The 12,954-nt window shown below is 45.5% G+C and overlaps 2 long non-coding RNA genes across 2 annotated transcripts; one reads left to right on the top strand and one right to left on the bottom strand.

Annotated features, from left to right (window-relative positions):
• The first annotated feature begins 364 nt into the window (after positions 1 to 364).
• LOC115517856 lies at positions 365 to 7,379 on the top strand. The gene is made up of 3 exons (XR_003970091.1): positions 365 to 443; positions 1,032 to 1,034; positions 7,369 to 7,379. It is a non-coding gene; the product is annotated as an uncharacterized LOC115517856 (long non-coding RNA).
• Positions 6,436 to 9,841, bottom strand: LOC115517857. Its single transcript, XR_003970092.1, has 2 exons — positions 9,799 to 9,841; positions 6,436 to 6,505 (listed from the first exon to the last, which is right to left on the bottom strand). It is a non-coding gene; the product is annotated as an uncharacterized LOC115517857 (long non-coding RNA).
• Positions 9,842 to 12,954: the final 3,113 nt, after the last annotated feature.

Here is a 12,954-nt window from a genome sequence, read left to right on the forward strand (position 1 = left end):
ATTTAAGCATTTCACTACAAAAAGTCAACTGAACACAAAAGAAGGTAGTAATGCAGGAAACGAGGGACAAAGAAGCTAGAGGACATGCAGAAAACAAACAGCAAAATGATCAAAGTCCTTCTCATCAGTAATTACTTTAGCCGTGAATGGATTAAACGCCCCATTCAAAAGATCCAGTTTGGCACGAGAAATAAAAATGCACGACCCAACTATATGCTGTCTACAAGAGACACTTCAGATCCAAACACAAAACAGACTGAAAATGAGAGAGTGCATTAGTCCATGCAAATAGTGATCAGCACAGAGCAGCAGTGGCTCTACTAATATCAGACAAAACAGACTTTAAATCAGAAAAGGATACAAAAGACAAAGAAGGACACTATATGTTAATAAAAGGTTCAATACAACAAGAAGACATAACAATTATAAACATTTATGTAACTGTTCATTGCTTCTCGGTCATGTGATTTCTTAGCATAGTTATTCATATATCCCTTAGAGTCCCTTTTATTGCTTGAAGTCAGTTGTGATGTTTCCTCTTTCATTTCAGATTTAACAGTTTGTGTGTTCTCTCTTTCCTTCTTGGTCAGACTAGCTAAAATTTTGCTACTTTTTACTTTTGTTTTTTTCTTTTTTTTTAATCAGTCTTTGCTTTTCTTTTCTAATTCTTTTCTCTTTTTCATTTATTCCCACTCTCTCTCTCTTTTACGTTTCTTAGAGTGGAAGTTTTGTTTATTGATTTGAGAACTTTTCTTCTAATATAAATTTTGTTCTACGCGTGGCATCTGCTGCTTTCCTTAAGTTCTCGTATATTGTCTTTTCTTTCACCTCTATGTATTTCCCAGTTTCTCTGGTGATTTTGACTCTTCGTTATGAATGCGCTGCTTCAGTATTCCATATTTTTGAATTCCCCAAATTTCCTCCCTCTCTCATCTCACTCTACTGTGGTTTGAGAACAGACTTTGTATGATTTCAATTCTTTCAACCTTAGGAGACTTGTTTTATGACATAACATATGGTCTATCCTGGAGAATGTTCCATGTGCCCCTGAGAAGAGTGTGTCCTCTGGTGTTGTTGGGCGAAGTGCTCAGAAGATGCTTGTTAGGTCTCGCGGGTTTCGAGAGTTGTTTAAGTCATCTGTTTCTTTGGGGATCTTCTGCCAAGGTGGTCTATCCACTATGGACAGTAGGACATTGAAATCTGCAACTATTATTGTTGTCTATTTCTCCCTCCAATTCTGTCTCTTTTTGTTTCATGTACTTTGGTTGCTTTTATGAAAGGTTAGTTGATTTTTGGAGGTCCTTATCATCCCAGAAGTGCTTCCATCTTTGATATCTTGTTTGGGGCCCAGAAAACCTGTGAGCTTTTCCACTGGAGATCAATATTCTTCTATACATGGCTTCTAGGGTGTGGTAGCAGGGTTCATAGTTCACAGTGCACAATGATAATATTCATTTTCTCCAGAGATAGCTCACAGATCTCACCATCTGGCACCATATGAAGGTCATGACCAAAGTTGTAGCTGAAAACTGGCATACTGACCCCTAATGACCTCTTCAGTTTTCTCTGGTGAAAGTGATGTGCCCCATATCGCCAATATCCTCAAACTTTACATTGTATTTCACCCAAACCATATATTTCACCTGGAAGTCATAATTGCCAAACTACACAGCTGTCAGGATCTTATCTCCAGCTAGAATCTATGTTAGAATCTGTGTAGACTGCATCCCAGGTCAAGTCACTATTCCTAGATTCCCCAACTTCTCAGTACATAGCTTTGTGTATCACAGACTATTTTAGTTTCTTAACTGCTTGTTTCGCCATCACTCCTCTCTCACAATGTGGGTTTCTACTATAAGCAAACTCAAAGTGAAATGCTGAATCAGAATTTCATTCATTAGTCTCCATAATGAGTTTTAGCCAGTCCCGTCTCCACCTTCAGTCTTTGTCTTCCTAACATGCTCTGAGATGTTCTTTCCTTATGAATTTTATCCAAAGGTAAGTATCATAGATTTGTTTTTGCACTTGGCAGTTGAACAAATGTGAGTTTTGCTGGCAAAAGAGTCTCAAAACAATTATGGAAATAATTCAGCTAAATCATAGATTGGGAGCTTTATTGCTATTATAGATATCTGAAATCCAACATGTTCTCCTGGAAAAGAGTTCAATTACAGTGCTTAGAGTATCCTTGCCTAATACAGCTCGGTGCAAATAGTGTCACATGTAATAAGGTAGATACATATAATCCTAGGTTATCTCATTCCACTTGTGTTCGGGGTTTTCAATATTCTACATGCACTTCTCCTTCAAAATATTCTCTTTATTCAAACAGAATTATTGGTCTATAGCTCATGTCTAGACTGAGACTAGTGTTTACTAACAACACTTTGAGCCTTTTTTTTTTTTTTCCAAATCAATTTAAGCCCTTATCGACCACGTTATGGACTGAATTGTGCCCCCAGAGCCAGATTCATTGTGTTGAAGCCCTAATCCCAGAAGTCACTGTGTCTGGAGACAGGGTGTAGAAGGAATTAAGGCCGGATAAGACCATAAAGGTGGGGCCCTGATCTAATATCAGCGTCCTGTAAAAAGACAACACAGAAATCCTTCTTTCCCTCTTTCTCTTGCCGTCCCCCTCAGTGCAGAGGAAAGGCCGTGTGAGGACTTAGTGAGAAGCCAGCCATCGACTAGCCAGGAATGGACCCTGCCAGGGTTTGATCTGGGACTTTCCACCTCCAAAACTGTGATAAAATAAATGTCCGTTGCTTACGCCACCCCGCTCGTTTTGTTACAGCAACCTGAGCAGACTTATATACCATGTTTGGCTCTAGAGAGAGGCAGATAAATGAGACAAAGCCCTCTGCCTCAGGAGCACAGAATCTAGTAAGAAGGGACGTCTCGTGAAAATACGTGATCAGTGCTTCCAACTCAGCCTGCGAGTTCTGAAAGGCTCCACAGAGCACAGATTTGAGCAAGGTTTTCAAAGAGGCCCGACTAGGTGAGGAAACAGCAACCCGGGAAGAGAGAATCCCCAGCAAGGACTGACACCTCAAAAGGCAGGATGTATCTGGTGAACACTGAGAGGCTACAGGGTCTAGAGGGTACAGAAGGCATGACAAGGAGGCTTGGCAGGGGAGGGGCTGGAAAAAGGAACTGGGGACAAGATGTGAAGGTCCCCGAGTGCCAAAGAGCCTACGTTCCCCAAGTAAGAAAATACCACTCAACATGTTCATTTACTAGAGCTGTTAGACTAGATATCTTTTTTTTTAAGTTTATTTATTTTGAGAGAGAGAGAGCACGAGTAGATAGGGACAGAGGGAGAGGGGAGAGAGAATCCCAAGCAGGCTCCGCACTGTCAGCGCGGCGCCCTACGTGGGGCTCAAACTCATGAACTGCAAAACCCTGACCTGAGCCAGTATCAAGAGTCAGACGCTCGACCACCTGAGCCACCCAGGCGCCCCCTACAGACTAGGTATCTTCACAACAGAAATTAATTTTCTCCTTCCAGAGGCGAGAAATCTGAAATTAGGTGTCAGCAAGGTTGGTTTCCTCTGAGGCCTCCCTCCTCGGCTTGCAGACGGCTGCCTTCTCCCTGGGTTCTCACGCACCTGTCCCTCTGTACGTGCAACTGTGTCCAAACCCCCCCCTTCTTGTAAAGATGGCATTCACCTCGGATTAGGGCCCACCTTAATGAGCTCATTTTAATTTAATGACCTCTTTAGAGACGCTAACTCTAAATGTGGCCCATTCTGAGTCATGGGGTTACTCCTGCAACACCGGAGGGGTGTGGGAAGGGAGAGGGCACAGCTCAGCCCATGGCAAAAGCTACCACAGGGATGATACATGTGAGACACCGCCTGCTAGGGAAGGGACTCCTTTTATGCCATTTGGTCACTTCTCCCCCCGGTGGACTCCTAGGTTTTGAAAGATTTCATCTGCCAAAGTACACTTATTAACTTATAAATTCTTCATTTCCAAAAATCAAAGACAGTAGGCCGGTCAGATGTGATCAGCAGGTAACATCTAGAATCACCATACTGAGCTGATAAAATCTCAACCAAGAGGAGAACCTGACATTCACATCGACCTGTGAGGACTTGTTGTGGGGAGCGTGTGAGTGTATGTGTGTGCGTGTTGTGGCTGGAGACAAGACTTTCTGGAGTGTCACGTGTGCTGAAGTGTATGCTCCCCCCCCACACACACACACAGTGTCTGCATCGTAGCACTTAGCATATCGTATCGCCATTTTGTGGTTGTGACTGCATCCCCCCTCTAGATTCTGAATCCCTGTCAACAGGGACCCCATCTCACTCATTTTGCAACCCCAGCAATGTCCCTGGTTGTCTTAAGCTGACTAGACCCATTACCACATCTTTAAGGCCTCTGGAGAACAAGGGACCATGAAGCTGAAACCCACTGCTCTAGGATCTTCAATGTACACGGGGAGGCTCTACGGTCACGTGTTCACACTCCCACCATACACACTCTTATTTTAAAATTTTTTTTTTCAACGTTTTTATTTATTTTTGGGACAGAGAGAGACAGAGCATGAACGGGGGAGGGGCAGAGAGAGAGGGAGACACAGAATCGGAAACAGGCTCCAGGCTCCGAGCCATCAGCCCAGAGCCCGACGCGGGGCTCGAACTCACGGACCGCGAGATCGTGACCTGGCTGAAGTCGGACGCTTAACCGACTGCGCCACCCAGGTGCCCCCACACTCTTATTTTAAATGCCATCACGCCGCAGATAAAGATGCTACGGAGCAGGAGATCGATACAGCTGTGGGATTCTGAGTGGGGACTCCTCAAAAGTTGGGGCACTCAGCAGAGCCAGCCAGGAAAGACCATCTCTGCTTCCCTGTCTGTTCCTGGCCGACTCTCACTCCCCCTGACAGCAAAGGTATCACCTGGGCCTGGCCAAGTCTCATATTTAATCCCATCTTGATAAATGCCATTGAATGGACGAATGAAGGCATACATGAATAAATGAATAACAGAACTGTAAGAAAAAAAAAAAAAAAAAAAAAGGCGGAGCACTCAGGAAAGGAGGTGAGGCGGGCTTTGACAGATGAAGACGAATTTGGGATAAGCAGAGAAGAGGGAAAGACATTCAGGTGAGGAAATCACAAGAGAATATTCAGGGATGGAAAGATGTTTTAGGGTTTTCAGTAGGTAAAATTTTTATTTTTATTTTATTTATTTTTATTTTTAATTTTTTTTTAACGTTTATTTATTTTTGAGACAGAGAGAGACAGAGCATGAACGGGGGAGGGCCAGATAGAGGGAGACACAGAATCTGAAACAGGCTCCAGGCTCTGAGCTGTCAGCACAGAGCCCGACGCGGGGCTCGAACTCACGGACTGCGAGATCATGCCCTGGGCCGAAGTCGGCCGCTTAACCGACTGAGCCACCCCGGCGCCCCAGTAGGTAAAATTTTTATTTATTTTTATTTTTTTATTTTTTTTATTTTTTTTTTCAGCGTTTATTTATTTTGGGGACAGAGAGAGACAGAGCATGAACGGGGGAGGGGCAGAGAGAGAGGGAGACACAGAATCTGAAGCAGGCTCCAGGCTCTGAGCCATCAGCCCAGAGCCCGACGCGGGGCTCGAACTCACGGACTGCGAGATCATGCCCTGGGCCGAAGTCGGCCGCTTAACCGACTGAGCCACCCAGGCGCCCCAGTAGGTAAAATTTTTATTTATTTTTATTTATTTATTTTTTTTTTTCAGCGTTTATTTATTTTGGGGACAGAGAGAGACAGAGCATGAACTGGGGAGGGGCAGAGAGAGAGGGAGACACAGAATCGGAAACAGGCTCCAGGCTCTGAGCCATCAGCCCAGAGCCTGACCCGGGGCTCAAACTCCCGGACCGCGAGATCGTGACCCAGCTGAAGTCGGATGCTTAACCGACTGCGCCACCCAGGCGCCCCTAAAATTTTTAAATCAAAGTTTGATATACAGAGAAAAGTTTATAAATCATAAGGGTACAGCTAAATGAATGATCAGAAAGGAGATATATCCACATAGCCCCCTTTGAGATCAAGAGATAAGACATTATTCTCTGTATCTCCTTTTGTATGGTTGAATATTGATCCACAGGATGTATTAGGAAATATCAACATAAACAAACACCTAAGAGGGGGATATGTTCTGTTTCCTCGGTCCATCACAGCAGCTTGAACAACAGCCACGCAAAGACAGCAAGTCTTTTTTTTTTTTTTTAATGTTTTATTTATTTTTAAGACAGAGCATGAGTGGGGAGGGGCAGAGAGGGAGACACAGAATCCAAGGCAGGCTCCAGGCTCCGAGCTGTCAGCACAGAGCCCGACGCGGGGCTCGAACTCACGGACTGCGAGATCATGCCCTGGGCCGAAGTTGGACGCTTAACCGACTGAGCCACACCCAGGCACCCCAAGACAGCAAGTCTTAATCCCAGGGATTTGTAAATGCTACTTTATTTGGAAACGAGGACCATGGATACATCTTTTGGGGGCCACTACTCCAGCGCTGAAAGAGAGAAATTAGCATCAGTCTGTCGCCAAAATCTCCTGTGGGCAAGTTACTAACAGAAGCTTACACCTGCCAGGCTGAGGGCCAGATCTCGGACACCTGCAGGTACCCTTCTGCCCCACTACAAACCGCTAGCATCCCTGGCACCTCTTTCCATCAAAACAGCACAAGTCGTTATTATTTCCATTTTACAGATCAATAAACTGAGCTACCAAAGATGTGAGTAAAGCTGCAGGTCAAACGTGGTGAGGACAGAACTGGAATCTGGACTCTGACGTGATCATGGAAATACACCTGTCACCCCTATCCCCCCTGCCTCCTTCACCTCCTCCAAGACTATTACAAAGGCCATCACTTTGGGGCCATACACACGGTGACAGATGACAAACACAAGAGGAGACGTCCACAGATCTCTGAAAAAAAACCTTGAGTTTTCTTTTCTAGTCTCAGCCTCCCTGATTCCTGCGGCCTTCACTTAGATCGCATGGCCTGTCCCCTCACCCCCACAGTCACATCCTCGAAGTCGGCCACACTGCGTCTGCACGCTTCTCGAAAGAATGCTTCCCGGAACCGACAACTGTAAAAACTAACTTTTATGGAGTACTTATGTGCCAGGCTCCCTTCTAAGCACTTCAATTACAGAACTTCAATTTAATGCCAACAACTCCATCAGATAAGATTACTATTATTATTCCCCATATTAGAAATGAGGAAACAGACACGGAAGTTAAGTATGTTGCTCAAGGCCACCAAGTTAGGAAATGAAAGCTGGTACTGAAACGAAGGCAGCCTGTCTCCAGAGCCCTGTACTCTTAACCTCTACCCTCTATGCCGCCTCGCCTCGTGCCTACTCGAGTCAGAAGAGACCACCTCCCTTGTTTCAAGTACTATATTCCACGTGACGCGACCTTAGGTCACATGGCAGTTACATCACGTGCAGGCATTTATTTGTTCACTGCTAAACGCGTATGCATCTATCCCTCTCCTCCTCCTTACCAGAAGAGTCCCCGAAAGCCACAGACTCGGAGAAAAAGTATGTGGCAGGGGTGGCGGGTGGACAGGCAGAAAGAAGGCCAAGAATGAGAGAGGGCGAGCCACAAAAACAGATGAAGGATCCAAGCACGTCAACTTGGAGGCGCCACGACAGACCAGGTGCAGGAAGACTGTGGGCTGGTTGAGGACAAGTCTCACAGATAGCGCGTTTGCATTACGTTATTCCGAAGAGTCCTCAGAGGCAGGCCAGGCACCATCCTCGGCTGCATCTAGAAAAGCGCCTGCGCTCAGCAAACCTCGACGCTGTTGATCACTCGGAGGCACCAGCGACCAGAAAGGAGAAAAGCGTCTTATTCCAAACACGTTAGACATGGCGGGGGATGGAAGCAAGCCGGATCTCTGCAAAGACGTGGCAGACGTGCTCTCGTGCGGCCTCTCTCTGGCTTTGTCTCGAAGACTCGTGCACCTTAGTCACTTCACCGTTCCGTCGCCACCTCTGCCACCTTTCCACGTACGCGAAACCCACTCACCTTGGAGGCCACTCAGCCCCAGTGCTGGGAACGCGTCCTTCATCACGCCCTCTGCGGGGATCTCTCCCGCTTCAGAGCCCAGAACAATTTTTGCCTCTGCCATCATTGGGCCACAATATCTCCTGACGGTTTCCTTTCATTCTTTTAATTCTTGTTGGCAAAATTTTGTTCCCAGAAACATGATACAATAGGCTACTCTATACAATTCATGGTATTTCGAGCATTTTTTTAAACATGCTAAATACCGCTACTGCGTTTTCAGAGACCGTAAAGCCTCACGAGAAAATAAGTAACAGCTGTACAAGACGTAGCAGTTTGTCTTAATCCTTTTGTACTGATGTCTGAAATGTGAAAAACACAAAAGCTGTGACATGTTGGGAGCACCTGATGGAGTGGAGTCTCTGGGACGAAGCAAGTCAGGCACTGCTCAAAGTCTTGAGAATCTAGCTAAATCCCAGTTGAATCATTGACACTTTTTTGTTATGAAACCAAACGTGTCGACATCGAAAGATCTAGTCTAGAATCTATAAAGGGGGATAGGGAGTCTCCGGCCCTTGGGCAACGTTCCAAAAACCTACTGGAAATCATAAATCTAACAATAAAACTACTCGAGTTAAAACATCACCGTTCTTTGCTTTCAGCTCGAATCGTAAGAACCCGGTGAATTACATTAGTTATGGTGTGGAAGCCAAAACCTCTGAATGGTACGTTTTTGATTAGTAAAAGGAAACTATCGTTTTGTAACTAAAATCTTTTAAAACAAGAATCCCGTTAGAAAAAATAATTTAGGGGTGTCTGGATGGGTCAGTCAGTTAAGCGTCCAACTTGGGCAAAGGTCACGATCTCACGATGAGCTCAATCCCTACACTGGGCTCTCTGCTGTCAGAGCAGAACCTGCTTCGGATCCTTTGTCTCCCTCTGCCCCTCCCCCGCTTGCGCCCACATACCCTCTCTCTTTCAAGAGTAAAATAAGCATGTAAAAAAGAAAGAAAAAAACAATTAAAAACCTTTAATATTCCCATTCAATCCTTACAACTTAACGAAGGCATTATTACTACCTTCAATTTACAGATGAGGAAACTGAGTGAGCTCTTGTCCAAGAGTTCAATAGCTTGTCCAAGGCCATCCAGCTGGCAAGCAGCCTGCTCGGGAATCAAGGGGCAATTAATGCCAGAGCTCATGTTCTTCGTCTCCGGATTTTATTCATCTCCCTTTCCTCTCTCACTTTGGATAGCCTCTGCCTTCCCAACAACTAAAGGAGGAGGGCTCCCAGTAGCTTCAAGTTCAGGCAAGAAGCAGCATGGGAGGAAACAAGGCTCTTGGGGAGTGTCTGTTGGAGACACATCACCCTGTGGATTTCTGGACCTCAGACGAGTCCGGGGAAATGCGTATCTTCTAAGAACTATGGCGTTTGGGGGCACAATCATTTAAGAATTCCATGCTCTATGGTCTGGGAATAACGACCCCAAATTCTTCATTCTGCTGCTTTTAGCACCTACCTCCTCCTGACCGTGGATATCGTTTTATCAATACTCAGTCACCCTCCTAGGGAACTGAAGAATGGGATGAGGAAAGCAGCACGTGATATTCTTTTCGGCACTGCCTGCTCTCTACCCGTTTGTTCTAACCTCTTTTCCCCTTTTTCTTTAGATAAAAGATACTCCAGGACAGGGCACAAATTCTCTTCGACAAATGACCCAAAATAAAAGACAAAGGTGCAAGTACACTTCTAGATTTTAAGAGGTCATTTCTAGATTTAAAGAGCACCTGGGCGGCTTGGTCGGTTGAGCATCAGGCTCTTGATTTCAGCTCAGGTCATGATCTTGGGGTCGTGAGATCAAGCCCCGTGGAAGGCTCCGTGATGAGTGTGGAGCCTGCTTAGGATTCTCTCTCTCTCTCTCTCTCTCCTCTCTCTCTCTCTCTGCTCCTCTCTCCCGCTTGGATGCTCTCTAAAATTAAAAAAATAATAAAGAGGTCACTGCAGGGGCACCTGGGTGCCTCAGTCGCTTAAGTATCTGATTCTTGATCTCCGCTCAGGTCTGGATCTCAGGGTTGTGAGCTTAAGCCCCCACATTGGGCTCTGCACGGGGCATGAAGCCTCCTTAAAAATAAATGAATAGGCCATTGCAGATACAAAGGAGGTGGTGGCTTCTATTAGTCGGGAACTTCTGCAGCCCTACTCCACACCAGCAGCCCCACTGCGGGGCTGACGGTACATCTCATATGTGAATTCCGTAACATCGGGAGCAGAGTGGCCCTGTAGGCTTCCCGTTGAACCGCGCTTTCTGTTACGTCCTAATAGAGAATGATTCCAATCTCAAAGTTCAAGTCTACCTGAACCAGAGGCCAGGACACAGCGGCCATTCAACAGATCTTATCTTGCAATTTTCTTCACCGGGTTAAACTAGACTTCAATTGTCCACGACGTTAATGACTTGATCACAGTGTGAAGCCAACCCAGTGGCGGTTCCTGTCCGCTAGTGGAACTCAAGCAGCACAAAGGCAGGGCTAAATGAACTCGTTTTGAATTAGGTGAAGCAGGGAAACCAACAGGTGTGGGTATTTATTAACTGAACATAAGAAAATGACCCAGCCTGGGCAACCATAAAAATCCTCGGTGGTTAAGCAAAGTGAAAGGGATTTCAGAAATACTGTCTAACACCTTTGGAGAACTATTTCATAAATTTCCCAAAGACCTTCACTAAATGGACGCAGCCAAATTCAATGGAGGTAGAGGTCTGTGTGCAAACTGCCTCTATTCTCCTGAGTTATAGCCAGTTTAACGCTGTCATTTCAGTAAGCAGGGAATTTTAACACATAATGTGCAAGTCAGCCAAAGTGCTATTAAATGCATAAATCTTTTTATTTGCATTAGAAAGGCATCCATCACCTCACGCTACAATTCGCAATTAAGAAGTAAATGTACTATTTTGCTTCGCCTCACAAGAAAACTTTTGTATTATTTCCAGAATAAAAGTTGTGATTTTAACTCGCTACATTTCAATGGTAAATACAGTTGATCCCTGAACACGGGAGTAAGGGTCACTGACAGCCTCCCCTGTCAAAAATCCAAGTATAACTTTTGACTCCCCCAAAACCGAACCACTGTTGACTGGAAGTCTTACTCAAATCATAGTCAATTAACCATTGACAGAGCTTGTATCCACATTGTACACTGTATTCTTAGCCTAAAATAAGCTAGACAGAAGAGTGTTAAGAAAGTCATCAGAAAAATACAGTACTACACTGTATTTATTGAAAAAAATCCACACCTAAGTGGACCCGTATGGTTCAAGTCTGCGTTGTTCAAGGGTCACCTGTACCTGCGCGAAAGGCTACCCCTACTTACCTAAGCTGTCTGTCTCTTAGGTGGTAACAACCCAGATCAAGTAATCTAGCCTTTCTACTTTCACGTTAACAATTACCGTTCAATTTACAGGAAGGCACTAGAGGGGGACCTGGGGGGCTCAGTCAGTTAAGCATCCAACTCTGGGTTTCGGCTCAGGTCATCATCTCGTGGCTTTGTGGGTTCGAGCCTGGAGTCGGGGTCAGCTCCGGCAGCAAGGAGGCTGCTTGGGATTCTCACTCTCTGCCCCTCCCCCACTCGCACAGTCTTTTTTTTTTTTTTTTAATTTTTTTTTTTTTAACGTTTATTTATTTTTGGGACAGAGAGAGACAGGGCATGAATGGGGGAGGGGCAGAGAGAGAGGAAGACACAGAATCGGAAGCAGGCTCCAGGCTCTGAGCCATCAGCCCAGAGCCTGACGCGGGGCTTGAACTCATGGACCGCGAGATCGTGACCTGAGCCGAAGTCGGACGCTTAACCGACTGAGCCACCCAGGCGCCCCATCTGTTTTTTTTTTTTAAATAGGCACTAGAGGGGCGCCTGGGTGGCTCAGTCAGTTAAGCGTCCGGCTTCGGCTCAGGTCATGATCTCATGGTCCGTGGGTTCGAGCCCCGCATCGGGCTCTGTGCTGACAGCTTGGAGCCCAGAGCCTGCTTCGGATTCTGTGTCTCCCTCTCTCTCTGCCCCTCCCCTGCTCCTGCTCTGTCTCTGTCTCAAAAATAAATAAAAATGTTAATAAATAAATAAATAAATAAATAAACAAACAGACACTAGAGACATTTTGGGATGAATGAGCTTCACACAGAACCAAATACGAAGACTCACAAGCTGCTGATCAGATCAGGAAAGTCTGGGATAATATCTCTCTCAGTAAGGAAACAGATGGATTTGTTCTTTTAGTAACTGGTTGGGTGCCTACAACCCAACTACAGATGAAGTGAGGTGAGACTGGGGGTTGGCAGGTGGAACAGGGAGGAAGGTGGCTGGAAAGGTCTAAGCGAGGAGAGTCTAGGACAGTCCCTGTAAAGAATAGGAAGGCTGACCTGGGACAGACAGCAGACATGAGTGGCCACTTGGCTCGGCACCAAACATCTGTGGAGTCCCCAACATAGGCAGGTGTTCAACGGTTGTTGAAAGGGCTTGTGGAATGGGACGTCAGGCTGAAGTGAGACCTGGGTTCCGGCACTAACCAAACGGATAGCTCTGATAAGTCATGTATCACCCAGAAGGAGCTGTACTACAAAAACTGATAAAAACAAAACCGCTAATGAGCATGGCATTAAGGCCCACGCGATGGCACATGATTAGTCAACGTTCTTGGGCTAGTTACACATACAATTAACAAGGACAGTGAGACAAATTCAGGCAACAACTAATCCAGTTTCCTGGCTGGACATTTTTTTCATTATCTATCCTCAGGGGGAAAACCAAACATCTGGCAACATCTACCTTTTTGGATTCCTAGGGGAAGTCACCGTAAGGGCAGGGAATACATCAGGCTTTCTTTTAAATGGCCAACGCAGGGACCACTGGTTTTTGTTTTAATTTTTAAAAAATGTTTATTGAGTGAGACAGAA

This window comes from Lynx canadensis, chromosome B4 (genome assembly GCF_007474595.2).
Source record: "Lynx canadensis isolate LIC74 chromosome B4, mLynCan4.pri.v2, whole genome shotgun sequence".
Taxonomy (NCBI): Eukaryota; Metazoa; Chordata; class Mammalia; order Carnivora; family Felidae; genus Lynx; species Lynx canadensis.